The sequence below is a fragment of the Perissodus microlepis genome, chromosome 6 (genome assembly GCF_051167445.1).
Source record: "Perissodus microlepis isolate ML-2025 ecotype Zambia chromosome 6, ASM5116744v1, whole genome shotgun sequence".
NCBI lineage: Eukaryota > Metazoa > Chordata > Actinopteri > Cichliformes > Cichlidae > Perissodus > Perissodus microlepis.
Window position 1 is genome coordinate 40,498,363 of NC_140466.1, and position 24,935 is coordinate 40,523,297.

General features: G+C 39.6%; 1 protein-coding gene across 2 annotated transcripts in view; it reads left to right on the plus strand.

Annotated features, from left to right (window-relative positions):
* The window catches only part of tenm3 (teneurin transmembrane protein 3), a 360,038-nt gene that overhangs the window by 67,766 nt on the left and 267,337 nt on the right, over window positions 1–24,935 (plus strand). For both annotated transcript variants that reach the window (XM_084932347.1, XM_084932346.1), the window contains exon 2: window positions 23,115–23,190. The gene's annotated coding sequence lies outside the window, so the exon portion shown is untranslated. The remainder of the gene's footprint in view (window positions 1–23,114; window positions 23,191–24,935) is intronic.

Genomic DNA, 24,935 nt, shown 5'->3' on the forward strand with positions numbered 1-24,935 from the left:
ACATTAAGACAATTTAATTCAATTCAATTTATTTATATAGCGTCAAATCACAACGGTTCCCTGAATGTTCTTTACTGTATATTGTAAAGAATACTATATAAAGTTGGCATATCATAATCTGCTGCTCTGTAACTGGATAAAGAAGTATGTATAAGCTAGCACAGGAGCAGCTCAGACCTGGTCTTAAATGTTAAGTAATTCTTTGTACAATTACAGTGGCTTGCAAAAGTATTCGGCCCCCTTGAACTTTCCCACATTTTGTCACATTACAGCCACAAACATGAATCAATTTTATTGGAATTTCACGTGAAAGACCAACACAAAGTGGTGCACATGTGAGAAGTGGAATGAAAATCAAACATGATTCCAAACATTTATAACTAACAATAACTGCAAAGTGGGGTGTGCGTAATTATTCAGCCCCCTTTGGTCTGAGTGCAGTCAGTTGCACATAGACGTTGCCTGATGAGTGCTAATGACTAAATAGAGTGCACCTGTGTGTAATCTAATGTCAGTACAAATACAGCTGCTCTGTGACGGCCTCAGAGGTTGTCTAAGAGAATATTGGGAGCAACAACACCATGAAGTCCAAAGAACACACCAGACAGGTCAGGGATAAAGTTATTGAGAAATTCAAAGCAGGCTTAGGCTACAAAAAGATTTCCCAAGCCTTGAACATCCCACGGAGCACTGTTCAAGCCATCATTCAGAAATGGAAGGAGTATGGCACAACTGTAAACCTACCAAGACAAGGCCGTCCACCTAAACTCACAGGCCGAACGAGGAGAGCGCTGATCAGAAATGCAGCCAAGAGGCCCATGGTGACTCTGGACGAGCTGCAGAGATCTACAGCTCAGGTGGGGAAATCTGCCCATAGGACAACTATTAGTTGTGCACTGCACAAAGTTGGCCTTTATGGAAGAGTGGCAAGAAGAAAGCCATTGTTAACAGAAAACCATAAGAAGTCCCGTTTGCAGTTTGCCACAAGCCATGTGGGGGACACAGCAAACATGTGGAAGAAGCTGCTCTGGTCAGATGAGACCAACATGGAACTTTTTAGCCAAAATGCAAAACTCTATGTGTGGTGGAAAACTAACACTGCACATCACTCTGAACACACCATCCCCACTGTCAGATATGGTGGTGGCAGCATCATGTTCTGGGGGTGCTTCTCTTCAGCAGGGACAGGGAAGCTGGTCAGAGTTGATGGGAAGATGGATGGAGCCAAATACAGGGCAATCTTGGAAGAAAACCTCTTGGAGTCTGCAAAAGACTTGAGACTGGGTCGGAGGTTCACCTTCCAGCAGGACAACGACCCTAAACATAAAGCCAGGGCAACAATGGAATGGTTTAAAACAAAACATATCCATGTGTTAGAATGGCCCAGTCAAAGTCCAGATCTAAATCCAATCGAGAATCTGCGGCAAGATCTGAAAACTGCTGTTCACAAACGCTGTCCATCTAATCTGACTGAGCTGGAGCTGTTTTGCAAAGAAGAATGGGCAAAGATTTCAGTCTGTAGATGTGCAAAGCTGGTAGAGACAGACCCTAAAAGACTGGCAGCTGGAACTGCAGCAAAAGGTGGTTCTACAAAGTATTGACTCAGGGGGCTGAATAATTACGCACACCCCACTTTGCAGTTATTTATTTGTAAAAAATGTTTGGAATCATGTATGATTTCCGTTCCACTTCTCACGTGTGCACCACTTTGTGTTTGTCTTTCACGTGGAATTCCAATAAAACTGATTCATGTTTGTGGCTGTAATGTGACAAAATGTGGGAAAGTTCAAGGGGGCCGAATACTTTTGCAAACCACTGTACATGTCAGCGTTAATTCAGTGATATACGGCACTGGTTGGCAGAAACAAGTGTCATTGTGGTCTGTGGTACATAGTCTACTGTATACCATCACTTTTTAAAAGCTCAGTCTGCTCATGGACAAAGCTAATAATAAAGCCATGTGAAAAATCTGAGAGACTCATCAAGTAGAGGCGTGGTCTAATTATATGTAAAATGTGGATGGATTTTTACTTTGCTCTGAGCTCAAAAGAGAGGCTTTCTCTTACCTATGCTACCATGCAAAAGTCTCAGGCCACCCTTCATTTTCTGTATAGTTTGCATCCCAGGAGCCAGACTTTCATGTAATTTCTTAAAGTGGTCTTGAACAATAGTTCTGAAAGCTTTAAAAAGTTCTTTCAAAGTTTTCTTTGAAAATGAATGAAAACACAGATAATGTACAGAGGAATGGGGTTTTTTGTTTGTTTGCTTTTTTGTTTATTAAACCACTTCAAACTGGCATTGAAACATAAAAAAGTCGCCCAACTCAGGGAATAAACCCGTTTTGTAGCTAAAAACAAGACACAGCTTACCACAGAATTCATTTTAAAGGCATATTGTTACAAATACGTTGTCACAAAAACATATATTTTTTTCTATTTTTAGCTATAAAAATGGCAAAGATAAAATAGCATGTGCAAACAGAGTGATTCCCAAGTTGTTCTCTGATAGATCCGTCGCAGCATGAATGTGTGTGAATGTTAGATAAAAAGCATTTACTGTACATAGAGAAACCATAGAAAAAAAATTCTTCTATCAATGGGTGAATGTGGTAAGTTGCACAAAGTGCTTTCAGCACTCCAGTAGAGTAAAAAAGCTCTATGTAAGAACTAGTACATTCACCATTACTATATTAAGAAATAGGAAAATAACCAGAGAAGACCTGATTCAGGACCTGAGAAATGCAGCTGGCCCATCACCAAGCCATCTAATGTAGAAGGGTGATCGAGATGTCATTCTTAAGGAAAAGAAACACAAAAGGCTTAGGTATACCAAATTACACATACCTTCAAATCAGTTGTCAGAGGTCTTAGAGTGATGAATGAAAATTTTACGTTTTCGATTCAAGTTGTTGTCGGTATGTATGCAGGAGCTCCAAACAGATGTACAACAGTGAGTGTTACCGTTTGGGACAGTCTTTCAGCCAGTGGTGTTGGCAACTTGTCTAAACTAATGGAAGTATGAATATTAGTCCAGTCAGATTTTTGGTCTCTCATACAATACCACGTGGAAAGCATTTAATTGGTAACAGTTTCATTTTTCAGCATGGCAGCGATCCCAAACACACTGCCGAAAGCATACCTGAGTAGAGGAACACCCAATGGAGCCCAATGTCAGTCATACATAGGCCTCCCCAGAGTTGTGACCTCAATATTACTGAAGCGGTGTAGCATCATCTTGACAGAGAACAGAACCAAAGGCAGCCATCATCCAAAGAAGAGCTTTGTAATATCCTTCAAGAAGTCTAGAGAGCTATTCCTGAAGACTACTTAAAGAAATCACAAGATAGCTTACCCAAGAGAGTTCAGGCTGCTGTGTTATGTCTTATTCAGCTAACAAATAACGGAAATTTCTCACATCTGTTCAAGTTGACTGTGCCATGTTCACTGCTGTGATAGTTCTTTCACAGAGTTAGCAATTAGGTTCTTCAAGGCTCTAAAAATATTAAAAATAGCATTTCTCTTGCCTGGATTATCAGTTGGTAAGCTTCGCAGTGTTGGTCTAAAAAGTGAAGACAAAAGAAAACCCAGCTGCTGTAATTTTTGCTTAAACTTCATCTCTTTCTGTAGTAGTGGACATGGAAAGTGAGTCTAAGGCATATCTAAACACTTGATTGACTACCGAAACAATTTCTGCACACATACGTGCACACACCAGCTGTTGGAAATCAAGGCAAAATTATTGCTTATGAAGAATTACAGTACATTTTTAAACACTGTGACAATCACATGGATATTGTCATAATCAGCTTCGCTCAAGGAAAAAGGGCTTTGATATGAATAGAGACAATTAAACACACACACACACACACAGTTTTTTCTAATGTGAACTTTCTGTGTTTGTTCACATAAATTATATCTGTTTGGGGTTAAGCTGAGGGACAGTTTTACGTGATTAATGACTTTTTTGTTTTCAGCTCTAAATCATGCAAAGCGCTGGCAGTGAAGTCTCACAATAAAAACAGACCTGCAAATATGAATAGCCCTCTATAATTTTTTACATTTGTGTCAGTGTACCTTCATCAGTTTTGTAGTTTGTAGACAGGCCCATACAAACATACAAATTATATAAAATCAAAGTTAACAAGAAAACTATTGCTATAGGTAACTTCTAAGAAAACAAACGTTTATAGTTCAGGTTGTTGTATCAGATCTCAATAAGAGCTTTGTACCTTTCTACCCAGCTATGATTAGACAGTTTGTCATATCTCTTTTATCATTACCATAGACTACTTCTTTATGCACCTCCTCAGAAAATCCACTGTGTCATTTAATCTTTAGTGTCTTGCACACTGGAATGCATTTGTCCCCCAAGTTTAGTCTCAAACCTGCTCGTCCCAGGCAAACTGAAAACCCTGATAAACTACAACCATACTCAGCTTGGCCTCAGGGGTAAATTCTTTTCTTACCTCTGCATAAAGTTTGTCAAGAAGGAAAAACTGATAGCAATGATCGTTGCAAGCATTGTAGAATCTTCAGGACCCAATGAGATAACATCGTTATATTACCAGATGTAAGTCTTTCAGTTAATATGTGGTAAAGAATTTGTTCACATTTTAAAATTTGGAAACACTCCAGTATAAAACAGAATTTATTGGCTGTTGTCATTTGGCCCAGCCTTTGAGTTTATGGTGTTTTTTTGTGTGTTGTAATATTTGGGTTTTCTATTTTTTGAGTATTGAGTCCCATATGGAAAAGATATATATAAATCTTATAAAGTTTGTATCTGTCTTGTATCGGTCATGTCTCTCTCTTTCTCTCGTGTTCCCTCGCTCCCTCTCTCTTATATCTTTCCTCTTGCATCAACCTCATGTGTCAGTGTACGTCTCTGTGTTTCCTGTTTTATTTTGATAGTCTCGTGGTCCATGTTCAGTGTGTTTAGTTTTTCTTCCCCTGTGGCGTCTCGTTCATTTGTGTCAGCTGTGTTCATCATGTGTTTCCACTTCCCTCATTGCCCTTCTGTGTATGTAAGTCCTCTGTCTTCCTTTGTTCGTTGTTATGTCTGCATGTACCGTGTCCGGTCATCTCTCTGCTTAGTTTTTCCCCAGTTTAGGTTTTCACTTATCTCTGAGTGGTTTTGCTTTTGTTTCTCGTGTTTTTTTTGCCAATAAACAGCTTGTTTTTTGTTAAACATGATTCCTGCCTCGAGTGTCTGCGTTTGGGTTCTCTTAAATAAATTCAGGGTGTGGTTCAGACCCGTGACAGCTGTATATTGGCACTAAATGCGCTCAAATTGTTAATAATCCAGAGACTGTAAGGGCTATATTATATTTTTCTATTTTCACATTTGAGTACTGTATTACTGAAACATTATTTTTGTTGTATTTAGATTGTGAAACCAGCAGGACTCGCTATGATCCCATTCAAATGTTAGTTACAGCTGATCGTTTGCACACTTTTTATCCAAGTTTCATCGCCTCCATCAAGGAGGTTAGTTTGTACTTTGTAGTGGTGTAGAGCGGGCTCATGCTAAGAATCCATTGAAATCTGGCTTATTTCCACCAAGGCTCTCAAGGTCAGCTTCACAGTGGCTGAAAATTTACAGACTTATAACTTAGAAACTAGGATCTCAGAGTGGTGGAGTGTATGGTCACCATAGAAAGTCATGCCATGTCATATCTCTCCTTCAATGTCAATAGACTGATCTAATGGTCAAAGTGGTAAAAATGCTATATGCTGACAAGATGATGTTGGCACGGGATATTTTGTGAGTATATTTGATTATGACTTTGTTGTGTGCATTACAGTACGGTACATTCAGACTATTTAATTGGAAAACAATTTGAATACATTTGAATAAGTGGCTGTAGCTCAGGTGGCAGAGCAGGTCAGCCACTAATCAGAAGGTCAGTGGTTCGATCCCAGGCTGCCTCCTGGCTGCATGCAAGATACTAACCCCATGTTTGCCTACTGGTGGTGGTCAGAGGGCCCAGTGGCGCCAGTGTCCGGCAGCCTCGCCTCTGTCAGTGCGCCCCAGGGCAGCTGTGGCTACAATGTAGCTTGCCATCACCAGTGTGTGAATGGGTGAATGACTGGATGTAGTGTGAAGCGCATTGGGGTCCTTAGGGACTAGAAAAGCGCTATACAAATGCAGGCCATTTACCACAAGTATTGTTTTCTGTGAAAAATCAAATAAACGTGTGATCAAAAAACACAAATACAAAATAATTACATTCAAAAGCATGTCATGGACTTCAACAGGGCAAGTAACATAAGCCTGCACTTTGCAAAGCACTACAAACTTCTGAAAGTATGTTTAATAATAACAATAAAATCCCCACTTTCAAATGCAGACCCAGCACGATCAAATCCACTATAAAGTCACTCTCCTTTTCTTTTATCTATCTAATTAACAATTACCCAGCACCCTCTCTCATTCTTTATCACTGTCAGTTTCTTATGTGCTCACTTCATGTATATCTTTTCAGTTAAAATAACAGCTGTCTCGGCAACATTGTTGTATTATTTACTATTTTTTGAAATGTTCGTATTTAATATGCTGTGTGTGTTAATGTATCAGAGTAGCTGGAGACATTAGTCAACACAAGGTTTAAAAGTCATCATTTTACCTCAGCTGGTTGTCTAGATTTGACTGAGAAGATCCATCTGATGCATGAGAAGTTCATTTTGACTTAATGTTTTATTGTGTAAAGATTTTTTTTCTATAGCTAAGCCAGCTTTCCTTGTATATAGGAGATGTTTATTTTCCTTCTCCTCTGATTGGTCATTAACCCTCAAGTAACTTAAAAACTCAAACTTTTTAATAATACATCAGCTTTTTGCTGAACACATATTTCCTGTAATGCAGATTGCTAATGAGGCGCTAAATTTTATCAATCAAGTATCTGTAATGAACCATATGATTAGTGATGACAATTATGGAAAGATTGGAAAGATGTTTTCATTGGTTTTAATGAAATGCAGCATAGATAGCTATACACTGCCCATTTTTTTTATGAGAAGAGGATTAGACTTTGAGTGTCATGGTCCAGGTGACTGATTGATGAATGAAGTTATCACTTTGGTAAATGGGTTGGTTTTGCATTCATTAGGTAGGATTTTTTTCTTTGGAATAAGAAGAGATAAGGATCAGCCATGAGCCAGCTCGCACAACAATCACAGGTTGATTGACTTAAAGATAGAGATAAAGACAAAATGATACAAGACCCTCATGAAGGCAAATCCCTCCTGGATGGACTGCTAGGATCGTTACACTGAAGCTAAAAAGTTCCATGTTATGAAAGACATAAGATAACAACATGGATTAGTGAATTAAACCACACACTGTCAGTTTTTTTCAGCATGGATGAAAAATCCAGTGATCAGCAGGTACTGTGGAAGGATGCACAGATGGATGGAAAAATAAAGTGGGAGGGGTTGCAGAAGAAATTCCTTGCACACCTCTCAGTCATAAATATGGAAAAGGAACAGCATGGCTCAGCCAGCCCTCCTACGAACAGAATGTTATCCTGCTTCCTTGGCATAGTGAAGAAGGCCTCTATCTAACGAAGATTCAAAATAGATAAACAGATGAATGGGTTTACTGACAAAGAGATGCACAGACAGCTTATTCATCATAAAAAAGATGGATAAACTGACTTACTGACATTTTGTCGGTGGTTAAGTTGTCCGCTTTGTAACTGTAGATGTATTTGAAGTTTTCTCCAACTGAAATACTCTATTTATAATTAACTTACATTTGTGTAATACTGAAACAAAATTCTGTTGTTCTTTACATTATATTCTGGGATGCTTTTGAGTGTTGGCTAGGTTTTCTAAATTTTCCTCCAAAATTCAAACTCAGCCAATATTGTAATTTGTATTTCAGTGGGGAAAGGAACAGAAAACCGTTTTGGGGTGGATTCTGCTCATTGTCTGAAATGTGCCCATGTGTTTTAAAATGACTGCATTCTGCCACGTGTCTTACTCTATATGCCTTGAGAGAAACCTTAGCTTAGCCAAGCCAATCTTACCTTGCAGCCTTACAGAGGGCAAACATTTACATAAGCAACAATCACAGACAGAGGTGACTCCTTTGGAAGGCGCAGTCACTTGGTGTTCGTTCTCTCTGTGGTATCACTTCCTGTTCCAACACACAGTGATGTTTTTGTGTAGCTTAACTGCGCCCTTAATTAAACACTTATAGATAACTTCTTATTTCATAGTGTAATCTTCATGTCCTTCAAGCCCCCTCTCTGTTGAACCACTCTAATTATAGTCACAGTATTCACTTACTGTTTCTTTAGGGTTTCGCTAGCTTAGCTTAGCTTATAGCCAACTCTCTAGCAGCATGGCCTCTTCATCTGTCCCTCCTGCGCTTTCCACTCGTTGTGCCAGATGTTTAGTTACTCCTCTCCCATCTTTAGCAGTACTTGTAACAAATGTAGCCTACTTGCAGGATCACTGAATTGGAGACTTGGCTTCACACCCTTGACCCACTACCTGGCCTATCTGAAGGTAGACCTCACTAGCTGACCCCAGCAGACAGGATGGCTGTGTGACAGTGAGGAGGAAGCATAGTCTTAAACAGAAACCCCAGGTAACCTGTTTAGGTGTCTAACCACTTTTCCCGGCAATATGACTTAATAATTCATCAACAAATTGATTTATTCTCCCTTACAGAATCCTGGTTACAACAGGACGATTATGTTAGTGTAAATGAATCAACACCCCCAAGTCATTCTAATCAACGCTACTCCAACAAAGGTCGATTATCTTGTTAATAATTTTACTTCTTCACTATGTATGACTTTGGATACTGTAGCTCCTGTGAAAAATAGAGCCGCAATTTAGAAGTGCTTGGCTTCATGGTATAATTCTCAAAAACGTAGCTTCAGTGTTGCTAAATATAGCAACTTTGTCGCTATATTTAGCATGTTTTTGGACCCCCCCAGCTGCTGTCAGAGGAGGAGATGCTGACCCCAACGTGTCCAAACTGCAAATGAATCACGCATGAGCGAAGCCACTGCTCCCGTCCTGACTGTAACGCAGTCAGTTCTTCTTTTACTCTTACTTTTTGTGGATCACAAGGTTTAAAACTACTTAAACACACAGACACACACAAAAAGTAACTCCACCAGAGTGCCTGTTTCGGGTCACTTTTGCCAGCACCAAGACCGGGTAAAGGAGCAGGGTTGGAATTGTGACATTAAAGAAAACAATAATTGCTAAAAGAATTTAATTTGTAGTTCTAAATATATCCTAAATACATTTTTACTCACTTTATGTCTCTTTCACAATGTTATTTCTCTCTCCTACAACATAGGTTACAATTACATAAGCATAACCAATTATGCAAAATATTCAATGACATTATTTAGCAACTTTTAGGACAGCCAATAGCGATTTTCCTTCCTGAGGAGTTGGCATCACTGCTTAGCTTAAAGCAGATAACTGGAGAGGAAATGGCGTGTCACAAATTTAGAGGATCATCATTTAGCCTGGAGAAATAGTTTGCTGCTTTATAAGAAAGCCCTCCGCAAAGCCAGAACATCTTACTACTCATCACTGCAACCCCAGGTTTCTCTTCAGCTCTGTAGCCAGGCTGACAAACAGTCAGAGCTCTGTTGAGCCAACCATCCCTTTAACGTTAACTAGTAATGACTTCATGAACTTCTTCACAAATAAAGTTTTAACCATTAGAGAAAAAATGACTTATAGTCATCTCACAGTTGTAACATTATCTACAGCTACTCTTAGTACCATTGAGTCTTTTTCTCCAATTGATCTTTCTGAGTTTCTGAGCAAGTAGTGCTTGTTTCTAACTAAGAAACCTCAGGTATTGTCAGAAGAATATTTTGTTAGCTAATTCTTTAACTTTTCTGCTAAAGAGGCAACTATCCAATACCAGCGTCTTCACCTTATTTAGTAGAGATGAAAAGGAAGACCACTACCACTAGAATAGAGAATACAGTGACCAATCCTTAGTCCTGAGCTGTACAACATCACACCAGTGATACTCTAATTTGGGGGCATTTATCAGTCTTGCTTAGGCTTCTCTTGTGCTAGGGTCAGGGCATCATTCATACAATAAAATAATGCTTGAAAGTGTCATTCAAACACTATTTTATCATTCTACTCTGAGCTGCACAATTTAGGGAAATTTAAACAACAAAATGTCCCAGGTAACTTTTAGAAAGGTTACATTTCGTTTTTTTCTCTTCTTTTTCTTCTGTTTCAGAGACCATGCAGCTAAACCATCTGTTAGGTTAACAATTGTCTTGTCCCTTATGAGCTACTAGCTCATTTCCTTCTGCAGTCTTTGGACAGGTGAACATAATAACAGATATTACCAGAGAGACCTTGTAATTTATAATTAACACTTCAGCCGCACTCCCACATTTCCTCCATTTCTGCTGGAAAAATGGGAAATATGTGCAACAATTATTAAAATAAACAAGCATAATGGAAATTATATATAAAGCAAAAACAGAGTACAATCTAATGAGCTTCAAAGTCAATATCTGTGATGATGACATTTATTCTTCAGCAGCCTGAGTGTCATCAAAGCAGCATGAACATAAGCTTCTATTTAATTTCTTTAAGTAGTCTTCAGGAATAGTTCTCCAGGCTTCTTGCGATAGCTCTTCTGTCCCCGTTGTCTGCCTTGTGTTGGATTCTTGTTTAATCAAAGGAGCTTGCAAAGAAAAGCGTCTGGACTTCTTTAAAGAAGTCCAGACGCTTTTCTTTGCAAGCTCCTTTGACTACGATGACCTGGATGACTGAGAACCTTCACAGACATTCTTGTTTAATAATATTGAGGCGTGAGCTCTGGGGAAACTAATCCATTACTGATTATGGTCCGTTGTTTTTTTGTCCAGCAGTTGCATCAGGGCACACAAGGCAAGCATGTAAAAATAGACACCAGTTAAAACATGCCAAATCTTTCTCCTTTCATCCATCATTCATTCTTTACCTTATTGTTCAGCAGCATTTTGTCTATTGTCTCTGGAAGCAGAATTAACACCGACTGATAACAGGGCCCTCTGTAGGGTGTATAGCTCATAGCATGTCAGGCTCAGAGGCAAGCAGTTCGCAGCTATGTTTTTGTGCATTATTATAGTATTTGTGGGTAAAACACAGAATAACATCTCTAAGAAATCGCTGGGTTGTCCAAATGCACAGAGTTTAACCAGCTGTTTTACTAACACACCACATTAATCATTAATACCCTGTAGATACAAACATGGCACACACTGCTCAAGTATTTGAATTCGAATGCTATTTATTTAAATAAATACATTTAATATGTTTAAAAAAGATGTAAGCCTGAGCTGAGTAAAATCTGTTGTGGTCCTCACAGTACAAACACTACAAACCTGTTTATATGATGCATTATGTAGCACAGACAGAATATAAAGTGCTTAAAAACACCTTAAAAACCTACCATGCTGAAACTTTGACTCTGAAGCTTTTCAGATAGTATGCATTCATAATTCCATCAATTTTGACAAGTCCCTCAACAGCACTGGCTCAAATGCATCAGCAGACAGATCCTGGACATGTTTTTCACTCACCTGACCTCCTGAAAATGATTTGATCCAAGCATTTCAAACCTGGAACTATCACCTGTTTTGATGATGGTTAGGTGAACCGTGGATGTATCTCTCAGGTCTTATGTCAGGTTTTTGATTTTTTTTTCTATTTCTTAAGGATATGACTTTCAAATACTGTTCATCTACTGTTGATCATTTTTTCACATCTTTTGTCCTCAAGTGTTTTTTAAGGACACACTGCAAGCCATACCCAGATATATGTTTTCAGCTAATAGCTCTTTGTGAATTACCTTGTAAAAATACCATTATCCATCAAACCCATACTATGTATTCCTCCCAAACTGTGTTATGTAAACTTTTGTGTTTTTGACTAAAATGTCAATAAATGATGTGTTCTGGAACTGGTGCGGTGAGGCAAAGTGGTTTAAAGATATCACTTAAAATTGGCTCTTTTGTAAGTAGTCTAATAACACCGGCTCATGGCTTGACTCAACTGCCTTGTTAAGCTTGAAAATGAGTGTAAATGAGAGAAAAGGCAGCCAATGTGTAAAGAAAAACTTTGGAAGACTTTCAGTAACTATTGCTCAGGATAACTGTAAAAATGTACAAGAAGGTCTGCGTCCTTAGAAAGCAATATATAAATAAATAAGGCATGGCTTGAGACTTTTGCACAGTACTGTAGACGTAAAACACACACATATACTACTCTCCATCCATCAGTGACAAGATCCTCAACATCCCAATACATAAACAGTAAAATCAGAGTGATATAGGGATATAAATCTGACATTTATTCATATATCATGAGAAGCAGCCTTTTCAAGTTTCTGAGGAGAGCTTTTTCACTTCCATGTGTTTAAATCAGATGGTGCAATAGCAGACCTTGTTTTAGGGACAATGGAGGTGCAGTGTTTGGAACTATTTAAAAAACATCACATTAACCGTGTTGTTTTTGATTCCTTCCTCCCTTTTTTTTTCCTTTTTTTTTGCAATTAAGAGACAGATGGGTTTTGATTCCAGTGTAGGCGAACTGTAAGGTGATAGAGGTGTCATATGTTAGAGTTGGAGAAGTGATAGGACGACATGAGCCTCATTATCACTGCTAGAATGCCAAACGCTCTGGAGATCTCCTCTCATGCCTCAAATGAAACCTTCAGACTTATAATACATAACATTTCTGTGTTCATCTACATGTCATAATATACTGAAGTAACTATGATAGACACAAAAGATCAAAGTTTTTAACATATTTCTGCATTTTAAATATTATTTTTATCATCATCATCATTAGTAATAGTAGTAGCATTAATATTAAGCAAGTGAAGTATTTTAAAATCAACAAAGAAAACATTATTGTAGGTTTTCAGTCAGCCAAATGATGGCAGTCTTAGGATTGTGTTTCACCTTTCATACAAATATTACACCTTTCATTTCAGAACTGTACAGAACTTGAAAACAATTTAAAATGTCAATACAAAAAGCTAAATTAAACATATGATTAGCTACTTTACAGAAGTGCAGTGCATGAGGTATGAATGGTTGCAGAGCTGAATCAGTCAGTCAGAGAAAATGCACCACTGCTTTTTGAGTAAGTGATTCGGCGGGTGGTGAGGATTATCCCTGATGGATAACATCATTCTATATTGTTCTGTGACCTGTCCACAACTTCAAATGTGTGCAGTTGACAGTCAATCGCAAAACTAGCTGTTGTTGTCAGCAGCTCTGATGCTGTTCCTCCAGCACATCACAGCAAAGTACACTGCACTTACCTTAGGAAATAGAGCCTGCTCACGACTGCATTTATACAGCCTCTGTAGTGGTCTTCCATTTCAGCCAGTCAATGTGGGTGCCAAGGCACTTGTGCTCCTCCACCACATCAACAACCTGCCCCATGATATCCAAGGTCGTGTGGCTGTCCTTTTCCATCTGATGTCAGTCAGCATCTCTTTAGTCGTACTCACATTCAGAACCACTCAACAAAACCTTCTCCTGCTGCCATCACTTAGAAATCCAGACACTTCAGAATCATCTGAGAATTTTTGTGTGGTTAGGAAAATTCATTCCAATCCAGACCTTCAGTGTGTCCATAGCCTCATTTGACCAATGTCCTAACAACAAGAAATGTCATTTAATGAGCCTAAACTACTTCTGGGGCAGTGGCACTCTGTATATTTGTAGGATATGGATTTAGCTTTAGTTACAGGTTTAATTCTCTGTTGTCTCAACTGGGTCAGTTAACATACAGTTAAAAAGCCAGTAGTAATGTCTCTTCACTGGAAATAAGGGGCCAAGTCCAGCTTCTGACAATGCAGTGAGACAACTGTCAAGTCCAGACTTTTCCACCAGATTGCCAGAAAGAGAAGAGTATTGTGTTTTGTCATTCCAGAGAAGAGGTCTCCTCTGCTCTGTGGCTGTGCGCCTTATGCCACTGCATCTGATGGTTTGCATTTCACTGATGTAAGACTTTAAACTGCTCGGCCATGGCATCTCAAAGTACTAAGTTTGGAAGTCTGTAGCTAAAGACTCTGGAGAAAGTTGTGGACTATGCATCTCAGCATCCACTGATCAAGGTCTGTGATTTCACGTGGCCTACTCTTTCATGGCTGAGCTGCTGTTGTTAGTACCAAGGAAATTTCACAACTGGAAAAACTAAACTTGTTGCACAGGTTTCATCCTGTCATGGTAGCACACTAGAATTCAGTAGCTCCTAAAATTGCTCGTTCTTAAACTTTTATGGAAGCAGTGTGCGTGCCTAGGTTCTTGATGTTGTACACCTGTGGCGACTGAAGTGATTGAAACACCTGAATTGCATGATTTGGATGTTTGAGTGAATACTTTTAGCAAGCATAGTGTATGCTGAGCCTATACTGTCAGAATTTATTGGATCAATATGTTAATGTACTTCCTATTCCTGTTGCTACACATAGTTAAAATATTTCAGGTAGCCAGGCCCCTGTAGTCGGTGAGGGGGAAGGTAGCTTAGCAACCATTAGCTGTCATCCAGCTGACTGTTCTTTGAACTCACACCCAGGAGGCGCAGATGTGACAAAACTACAGGTAGGAGTGGAGGGGTATTATGCAAACAAAAGAAATCTTATTGAAGATTTCATCACCTTTTCTTCAATTAGTAATTATTTTACCACAAGTAGTGTTGGTGGTCTTGGCAATAATTAGTCTTTTTAAAAAATACACTGTACTCTAGATTCCATACTTTTAACATTGGAATTTTAACAGTAGTCTTAAAATCAGGAAATGCGTGAAAGCTGAACAACAAGCACTAAAATGAGAAAAGCAAAAATGGATTTTTTTTATAACAGTGTTCTGTGAATTCTTTCTGTCAATTATTCCTCCAAAGACTGTACTGTCTTAAGATCACATTTGATTCAATTTAATTCAATTCAATTTTATTTATCCAGCGCCAAATCACAACAACAGTTGCCTCAAGGCGCTTTATATTGTAAGGTAGACCCTACAATAATACATACAGAGAAAACCCAACAATCATATGAGCCCCTATGAGCAAGCACTTTGGAGACAGTGGGAAGGAAAAACTCCCTTTTAACAGGAAGAAACCTCCGGCAGAACCAGGCTCAGGGAGGGGCGGGGCCATCTGCTGCGACCGGTTGGGGTGAGAGAAGGAAGACAGGATAAAGACATGCTGTGGAGGAGAGACAGAGATTAATAACAAGTACGAAAAACTCAATGCATCATGGGAATCCCCCGGCAGCCTACACCTATTGCAGCATAACTAAGGGAGGATTCAGGGTCACCTGGTCCAGCCCTAACTATATGCTTTAGCAAAAAGGAAAGTTTGAAGCCTAATCTTGAAAGTAGAGATAGTTTCTGTCTCCCGAATCCAAACTGGAAGCTGGTTCCACAGAAGAGGGGCCTGAAAACTGAAGGCTCTGCCTCCCATTCTACTCTTACCCATATGGAAAAGATATATATAAATCTTATAAAGTTTGTATCTGTCTTGTGTGAAACTTGAATGAAAAGCATACAAGAGTGAAAACAGATATAAGATCCCTTGAAAAATCATATAAATGAAACTTGTATGTTTTGGATACTTCCTAAAACAATATATGAAAGTAATGAGAAAGTGGCCACTTTCATGAGTAAATCATATCAGCCTTATATGATTCACTATATGAAGTAGGCCACATCTTATGCAAGTCTTTTATAAGTTTTTACTATTTATTTTCCATGAGCTGGAGAAATGAGATGATGTGGTACTACAAGGTCATTAAGATAAGATGGGGCCTGATTATTTAACACCTTGTATGCGAGGAGCAAGGGTGTGAAGCCGAGTCTCCAATTCAGTAATCCTGGCCTCCAGAGCTGCAAATATGCTACATTTGTTACAAGTACCATTACTGCTAAAGGAGGCCGAGGAGTAACTAAACATCTGACACAATGAGCAGGAAAGTGCAGGAGGGACAGGTGAAGAGGCCATGCTGCTAAGCTAAGCTAGCGAAACGGTAGAGACACAGTGAGTGAATACTTTGGCTATAAATTAGGTAGTGAGTACACAGAGAGTGTGCTTCGGATAAAGCATGTGAAGATTATACTATGAAAACAGAAGTTATCTAAAAGTTTTTAATTAAATTGCTAAGGAGATAAGCTACTCAAAAATACTATTGTGTGTTCTAACAGGAACCGGAAGTGATACTCTACCGCAGAGAGAGCGAACACCATCACATCTGGACATAAACTGTGATGTTTGGGGTCTAGAAGTTGTTGACCTTCTGTGAGGGGCTGGGAGAGCTGTCTGAAGTGTCATCCAATGTGTGACAAAAGAATCCGCTAAAATGCTAATGAGACGCTTGGCTCTCTTACCTTTATGTAAAGGTAAAAAGGTAAAGGTAAAGGTATTGACACTTTTGTAGTGTCCCTTTCAGAGCGTGAAAGGAGAGTTATGATGCATGCTCGATCATCCAGTTAAAGCAATCCCAACTGAATCCAGCCCACTGATTGTACGATGGGCTGTGAGGTCAGTTCCTAGATCATTAATATGCAAATTGTTATGACCACTGATCAACAACCACTGATCAAAGACCATGAGTCTAATTCACAGAGAGTTGAATGGCTGCAATCACAGCATTGTAAGATGGAGACAGATGTACCCTCAGGCCCCCTCCTCGATTCAGAGATGGTCTTTCCCTTTTCACGTAAATGGCCTCCTTGACTCAAACCAGCGTCCCTCCCTGTCCAGGATGTGTACATCCTCATCATTGAAAGAGTGTCCACTGGCCTGTAGGTGTAAATAGACTGCAGAGTCCTGGCCTTACAAGGTGGTTCTTCTGTGTGGTGCAATCCGCTTAGAAAGAGGTTGTTTGGTTTCCCCGAGCGTACACTATGTTACTCTGTTTGTGTCGGGGGACCCGATCCTTGGGGTGGACCAATTTTTGGCACAGCGTGTTTTGGGGTTTAAAAGCCACAGAGACCTGGTGTTTAGAAAAATGTGTCTCAGTTGTTCCGATACTCCTGACACATACAGGATCACTACAGGTTTTTGCTTAGGCAGCGGTTGTCCTTCCCTCCTGGATCAGCTGGAGCTTTCTTTAGGAGCCTTCCCAGACTCACAGTCTAAGAAGCCTAACCTGCCACTTTTCATATCCTCCCTGGTGAATTTGATGTGTCGGTCCATCGAGTTAATGTGATCAGCGAATTGTGGTACATCCTGAGATTGGATTTTCACCCAGGTGTCATCCACATACCTGAACCAATGGCTTGGTGGTGTTCCAGGGTAGGATAGCAAAGCCCCCTTTTCCACTTCTTCCATGTACAAATTGGCCACGATGGGTGAAACTGGGAGCCCATGGCACGCTCATGTTTCTGCCTGTAGAACTGACCCTTGTATGTGAAGTAGGTGGAATGAAGACACAGTTAAGAGCAAACACACTTGGTCGATGCTGAGAGTGGTCCTGTTGCTAAGGTTGGGGTCATCCTGTAACCTCTTTCGGACTACCTCCAACGCTTCCGTGACTGAGATGCAAGTGAAGAGAGATGTAACGTCGTACGAGACCATGGTTTCATCTGCCTCCATAATGACATCTCTCACCTTCTCAACAAAATCCAGGGTGTTCTGGATGTGGTGTTCAGAGCTGCCCACCAACAGGTTGAGGATCGAAGCCAGAAACTTTGAGATGTTATAGGTGACCGAGTCAATCATACAGACAATTGGTCTTAAAGGTGCACCCTGTTTATGTGTCTTTGGTAAGCCATACAGACTTGGTGTTAATTCCCCTGGTATGAGGTCCGGTCAATATCATTGTCTTGTTCTAACTTCTTCATACAATCCATCACCCTCTTCCTGTAAACAATTCCTGGGTCTCCTTTCAAGGACTCATAACTATTTTTGTCACTGAGCAGTATTTTGTTGCTCAGAGGCCCTTGACTAAAGAGCTCATTTGCAGACCTTTAAGCGTAATCCTGTTTTGTCTGCATCTGAGGCTGGATGGTTCCTGTTATCAGTCATCTTACATGCTGTTTGCTCAGCATTTGTCAAAGCTGGGAAGGCACCTAAAGAAAGCTCCAGGCAATCCAGATCCCTTATGTGTCCTTATGTCTGATTATGTGTCATGTGTATACAAATACAAATGGTTCAAAGCCATCCTCAAAGTCATCCTCTTTCTTTTCCTATTGTATTTTAAATGTATGCAATCCATAAATTATTAGTAAAGACATCTATGTAATACCTTTTACTGCGAAGCCCCGCAAGGGACACTAGAGAAAAAGAAAGAAAGAAAAGAAGTACTTTTGCAAGATCCCAAGTTACTTTTGCGAGATCGCGCAAAGGTTTTGCGAGATCCTGTTAAAGAGTTTTTCTCTTCTTTTATCGTACTTCTGTTGGTACCAATAGATCTGTCCAGAGTACTGCAGCTGGTTGTCAAAACATGCAACCAAAATCAGCAGGTCATAGTATGCACTGCGATGAGTGTGTCCCCTTACACCAAGAACTGTGTGTAGTGCAAAGCACTGATTTAATTTTTTAAAGTTTCGGCCAAGCTCAAACTGAAAATCTATGACTCTCTCCCACAGGTTGTTTCAAGGGTTGGACTGGGAGAAAAAATTGGCCCTGACATTTTTGGTCCATGCGGCCCACCATGATTACTCAAATAAATAAATAAATGGATTTAATTTTGTTTGATTATAGATATTGAAACTGCAGCCTGGTGCTACCGTGACGAGTTGTTACTAGTTATTGCTGGTACTACGGTGCAGCATCAGCAGCTCCAGCGGGTAATTTTACATATTTTGCTGCCATCTGTTTTTAGTTTCTTTTTCTTTTCCTCTTTTAGCTTTTCAGTGCCACCTTTTCGTCACTTCTTCCACACTAAAGTCTATTCTATACAGGGCATGTTGGTAATAAAAATGAACAAATTGGCTGCTGTCAGCGTTGTACAGCCGGTGCACAACAGCCCTTCAACTGACCCATCGGCCCAAAAGTGTGGCATGCCAGCGCGGTTGCCTTTTTATGACTGTTAATACTGTATGAATTCATTAATGCAGGCACTTGGCCGCCTAGAAATCTTATCTGTAAAAATTATGAACAGTGACAAGGGGCAGCCCAGACTGAGTCCAACACTCACCTAGAACAAATTAGACCACATAACATTGCAGAAGGGTGCCAACCAGGACAGCCCTTCAAAATACAGGGCCTTAAAGAACTCAGGGCAGATCTCATTGATATCTGGTTTCAACATCGCCACCACCAAAGTAAATGGACTGGTTCTTATATAGTGCTCTTCTACTCTAAGCATTTTCATGCAACTTGCCCATTCACACAGGCACGCTTTTCTATGTTCTTTCTATGTAAGCGGTTTCTGTCTAACATTCAAACCTGGGTTTACTATCTTGCCTAAGAATATTTGGCATCCAAACTGGAGCAGACGAGGATCAAACCACCAACCTTCCAATTTATCTGCTCTATCACCTGAGCTACAACCACCCCAAAGGCACCAACACTCTTACAGTCGCAGCTCCTTGCAGCAGGCTCAGTAATGGATGTCTGGAGCATGGCCTCTCCAGCATCCTCCCCTGCCACCTGATCCAGCTCACCACCAGGCGGTGATCGGTTGAAGCTTAGCTCCTTTCTTCACCCAAATGTCCAGAACATACGGCCGCAGATCTGATGATACAATTACAAAATCGACCACTGGCGTACTACCCAGGGGCTCCTCTGCACTTAGGAACATTGTTATGTGTGAACTTGGTGTTTGTTATGTTATCTAATCATGATGTAGATTCTTAGCAGAAATAACAATTAAATATGCAGCCTGACAAGCTTAACCCACCTTTAGAGGCCAGCTGTAAAGGTTCAGGTGTTTTGGAGGAATTTCCATATATTTGTGATACAGTCTGCTGCCAGGTCTATTTTTGCTTTTAAGTGATGGAAATGTAACTATTTTTATGCTATCTTTCATCAAGAATCTATTTAATCTATTTAATCAGCAAAATTAATGTCAGTTCATGATCTGGCCACAAACTACAGCAATTCCCAGATCTTCTTCAATAGGCAGTTGGGGAGAGTCACAGTATAAAACAGAGTAACATTCAAGTGCATGCAGTTTAAAGTTTCAGAGTTCGAGTAGGCAGCTCTCAGATTAATATAAATAGCAGCGCCAAGCAGTAAATATATTAAAATATTCATCTGCCACTTTGCTGTTGGGGTTTTTTGAGCCTGCTAACACAAAGAAAGCACTTCTATGTCAAACTTGCTTCAACGTACTCCCTTCTAAGTTGACTGCAAACTGTGAAATTGCACGTGTGAAGAAAGTTCTTGTATGTTCACTGGCTTTTTCCACCATGTGAAAATTTGAAAATATGAAAAACAGAAAAGTGATAACATACCAAATGAAATTCTAGTTACTTTGTAGCAGCATATTTAAAGACAAATCAACAGGAGACACAATTTTAAAAGACATTTATGGAACTCTGTCTCAAATAAGTTTATTATCCAGCCAGAAAACCTGGTTTGTACAGTTTATCTGGAAAGTATACAAAGCATACATAATTCATTCTTCTCCTCAAAATTCAATATTAAAAATTAAAAACAAAAATATAACACGTACACAAGCATTGACAGCCTTTGCCACTCAACTGTGCTGTAAGTGCTCTGAATACTTCACTGCATTTAACAAGTGTATCGTACATTCAGACCCTAAACAACAGGCCATGAATTTGCTGGCAGTACACGCAGAAGATATGTTGTTTGTTGCTGGTTAATGTGGATTCTTATGTTGGGTAACTGGTACTGAGGTAATACAATAGTGTTCTTTTAGCCGTATGAAGATGTTTGGCGATCCCAATATAATTACATGTCAACTGATGGTCTCATTGCTGGTTGCATTACAAAATAGATCCTCACATTCAAAACAAACTTTTATCAGTTTCATATAAAAAGATCTGAGCTGTAGTCATTCATTCAACATGTGTTCACATTTTACTTTGCAATCGCTTTTGCTTAACTGATGGTGACATACTGCTAATATTCATTGTAACTTTTAAGGAGATGGAGATTTGAAGGAGATGCTTTTCTATGTGGAGTGTTTATGGGGTAAATAGTTGTTTATTCATTTTCATGAAGCAGATTTGGCTGTTGACATGAATTGGTGAGTAAATACAAATCCCTCTCTGCACTCTAAAAGCTCTTGTGTTGATTAGTGAGAGGGTAGGGAGAGCTATAGAAGAGTGGGGGCGTGGGGCGGAAAGTGAGGAATTTGTTTACCGCACACTTTCCTCCCTCAGATCTGATTAGCTAAATGTCACATTGAATAGTTGAACCTCTCTCGTGTGTGTCTGTTTTTCTATATGCAGACATTTTACCAATGAATTTTTATTTGATGATGTTTTAAAAACTGAAACAATAGCTGTGTGTATTTATCATCATCTCTCGCTTTCTCTGTCAGACGAGGTTGAACAAAGTTCATCAATATCAAAGTTTAGAGGTGGACAAAAGCTCCATCGACTCTATTTAATCTTGACAGACACAAGTGCGCTGCCACGCAAACATAATATAAATTAATGGAAAACGAAATATTCACATTCACTTACAGTTGCTACTGTCACTTATTAGTGACTTTAGAAAAACGAAACCAGATACATTAAACATCTGATTGCAGAAGTAGCGTTGTTTTTATATGGCATTTTTTTTTATCTCTTAATTCATATTCTAAACATGAATTCATGACTGAGACCCTGAAACTGACTCGAGAATTGAATAACCTGCTCTGGAAACATTATGAGACAGACTATGTTAGATAGAGATAGACTGGCCAAGTGAACAGAGTGAGGTCCACTGAGGCGCTGACTGTAAATTAGGCTGAGGATGACATAGTTCATAAAGAGCCTTGCTTTCTTCGGGGGTTGGTTGCTCCGTACTGTTATGGGGAGTTCAATTTTATTTATACAGCCCCAAATGACAACACCAGTCGCCTCAAGGTGCTTTATATTATATCATAATAGGTCAAGAAAGAGGATCTTGATGCAGCACAGCAGACACACAGCTCGGTGAATAAACAAAATAAATGTTTATAAAAATGCACTGGTTTAACAGAAGCTGGCTGAAAAAGAAACAACAGGTACAGGAGTCCTGGTAAACACAAAACATAGAAACAAGAAGTTCAATAGAAGAGCTCAAGTAACATTGTCATAGTGGAGACTTTGTGCGGGGTGGGGTGATGTTAACAGTCCGTTTTGACAGACCGTTCAGATTAGCATTACCTCCACCTTCCAAATATCCTGTCACATTTGACCTCTGCTCTCACGTTTATTTCACTTCTGCCTTTGACTTCAAAATGTGTTATGTCTCTACAGAAAGCGATGTCAAGAGAAAGCAAATGAGCCACCTAGTTAGCTAAAAATACACTGTAGTCAAATATTGTACATGTAAAAAGCCCAAGTTATTCATATCAGCAATTTACAAGTTATGTTATTCCATTAACCACTCAAATCAAATCAGAGTAAACATCTGGCCTTGTGTTTACTGCACTACGACCTTCTTAAAGTGTGTTTAGTGTAGTTATTCCAAATTAGAATACTATTCCCTAAAAAGTAAATACTTCCCAGAGAGTGAGCTGCCTTGGCAGAGCTTTGTGTTTCTTGTATTTACAGTGATTTTAGTTCGGCCATCATTCCTAAACATTTCTAAATGTTTGTAAAACTCATTATGGTGGTGCACAGGTAGAACCAAAAGAGAGAAATGTTGTTGTTTGGGTGAAACAAAAATGTGTGAAGAATTTTGTTCTGCAGGTTCATTTAAAATCATTTCAACACTTTTCATATAGTTTGACTTTACAGCAACAATCTTCACAATAACAGTAATGCCAAAGTTCAGTAAAGTAAAAACACAACTATCTGATTGTGATTACTCATCAAACTAAATATATTGTGTGTGCTTCACAAGTAACACACGATGTGATTAGTTAGAGGCAGTGTTGGAGCAGTCACAGTTGGTGCTGTTGATTGGCTGATGTGTCTGTTGGCACTTCGTCTGCCATCCACGAATTACAGACAACAGGAACGTTTAGCATGTAATACATGTGTGTCTTTCTGCCCTTAGTCTTGGAACCACAGACGGTACAACAGGACTCTCCATCAGACCGGTACCAACCAACACTAGACCACACAACAAGTCGGTAGGTTCCATTCATATCCTTTATCTGCCTCTCCACCTGTGTCTCATGCATTTCTAACTGTTTTGCGTTGTCTGTTTGTGCTGCGCTTTTTCCTGCCTAAGTTTTCGTTGCTTTCTGTTTTTGTGTTCATTTTTTGCTGAAGTCGTTCTTTCTGTTTCCTGCTTAATCTCACAAGTAGATTATCACCAATTTGCCTTGATTAGGCCATTCTTCCTGCAGTTGAGGCGGGAAGAAAGACAAAAAGCCACTCTGCAATTTGAACACGTGCGAGGAACAAGTGATTGCGATCAATAAAAAAATGAGCAGGGAGAGAACAAGGGCAAAAATAAATGAACAAGTAAATAAATGAATTGCCAATTTCTGTTCTCGTCAAGTGTTTTTTGAAGGCAGCTCTTGAGGAAAAGCTGTTTCCGCTGAAGGACAGCAGTCTCTGTCTGAGTGTGTGTGTCTCTGCCTCTCCTTTCTGTATGTCACTGCACACCCAGGCTCAAGGTGCTTTAGACTGAGTGAGTGTGTGCGTGAGTTAGTTATGGGGAAAAGGAAGGGGTTAGATTGAGGGTTGAGCTGTCTTCCTCTTACATGATAAATGTGGGATCGGAAACAGCAACACTGGATTCCAATCATTTGACCTGCACACAAAGCAGCATTCACTCAGTTTTAATATCGCTCTGGGTTCTTTGCTAGCTTAGCGTTTATATCCAAGCTGAAGACTGCGCCATTATTCTCCTCCTCCGCACACCAGCTGCAATCAGCTCATTGTAGGGTAACTGCAAGTGGAACCGATAAGCAGGATCGGCAAGCAGACTAACAGTTCCAAGAAATGCGACTTTTACTTTTACTACATAAACCAGTTCTAGATTCCCATGCTGACTAAAGCTAACGAGTCCCCACTGTCCTCTGTCCACCATGCTGGATTCACAGCCACAAATGGAGCCACAGTAAGGTCCTTCATAGCTTTATTTTTGTACGTTAGCACTGTCATATTGAGGAAATAAACACAGACACTAGAAATCTCTCGTTCTTCTTTAGGCTGAGCAGCAAAAGCAGGAGTGTAATGGTTTTAGCTAACTAGCTAGCTAGCATCATTAACTAGTTAATGTGGCTAGTAGTATTTGTGTTTGCAGTATGCCCTAATTCGATTTTTTAACATGCATGTTTGCAGACTTAGCCCTTAGCACTATTACAGTAACAGAAAATACATAACACTAGCTGACAAATACAGCAGCATAAATACAGTGATCAGTGCTGCTGTGACATCAGTGTTAGGTCTGATTACTGTCAGACATTAAGTGCACGTCTCCTCTCTGTTTGTCCCAGTGTTGTCAGTAAAAGGGCACTTCTTTGCCACAGAACTGTCATTTAATGACATCAGTATATTACACTTTTAATGACACAAAACGAGAGCCTTCCCCAGCACCTTCATACTGGTCTACACATTTATTATGTAAACAGGAAACTATACCAAGTATGTGTCATGTAGCAAACTGGTTCAGTTGTGATATTTATGTATTTATGTATATGACACCCATGAATTATCTCACTTTGTGTTTATTTAACTAGCTCTGTGTTCTTTTTCCTTCGTTTTTTTTTATAAATAAAGGTACTATGAAAGACATTGTATTGTGTCACTTAAAGAGTACTGAAGTCCCTGCGTGGGAGTCCTGTGGTTCAGAGTGAAGGCTGAGGGCTCAGAGGTGAAATAACAGTCCTCACTGGGACAAACCGAATGAGAAAACCCTACTGAC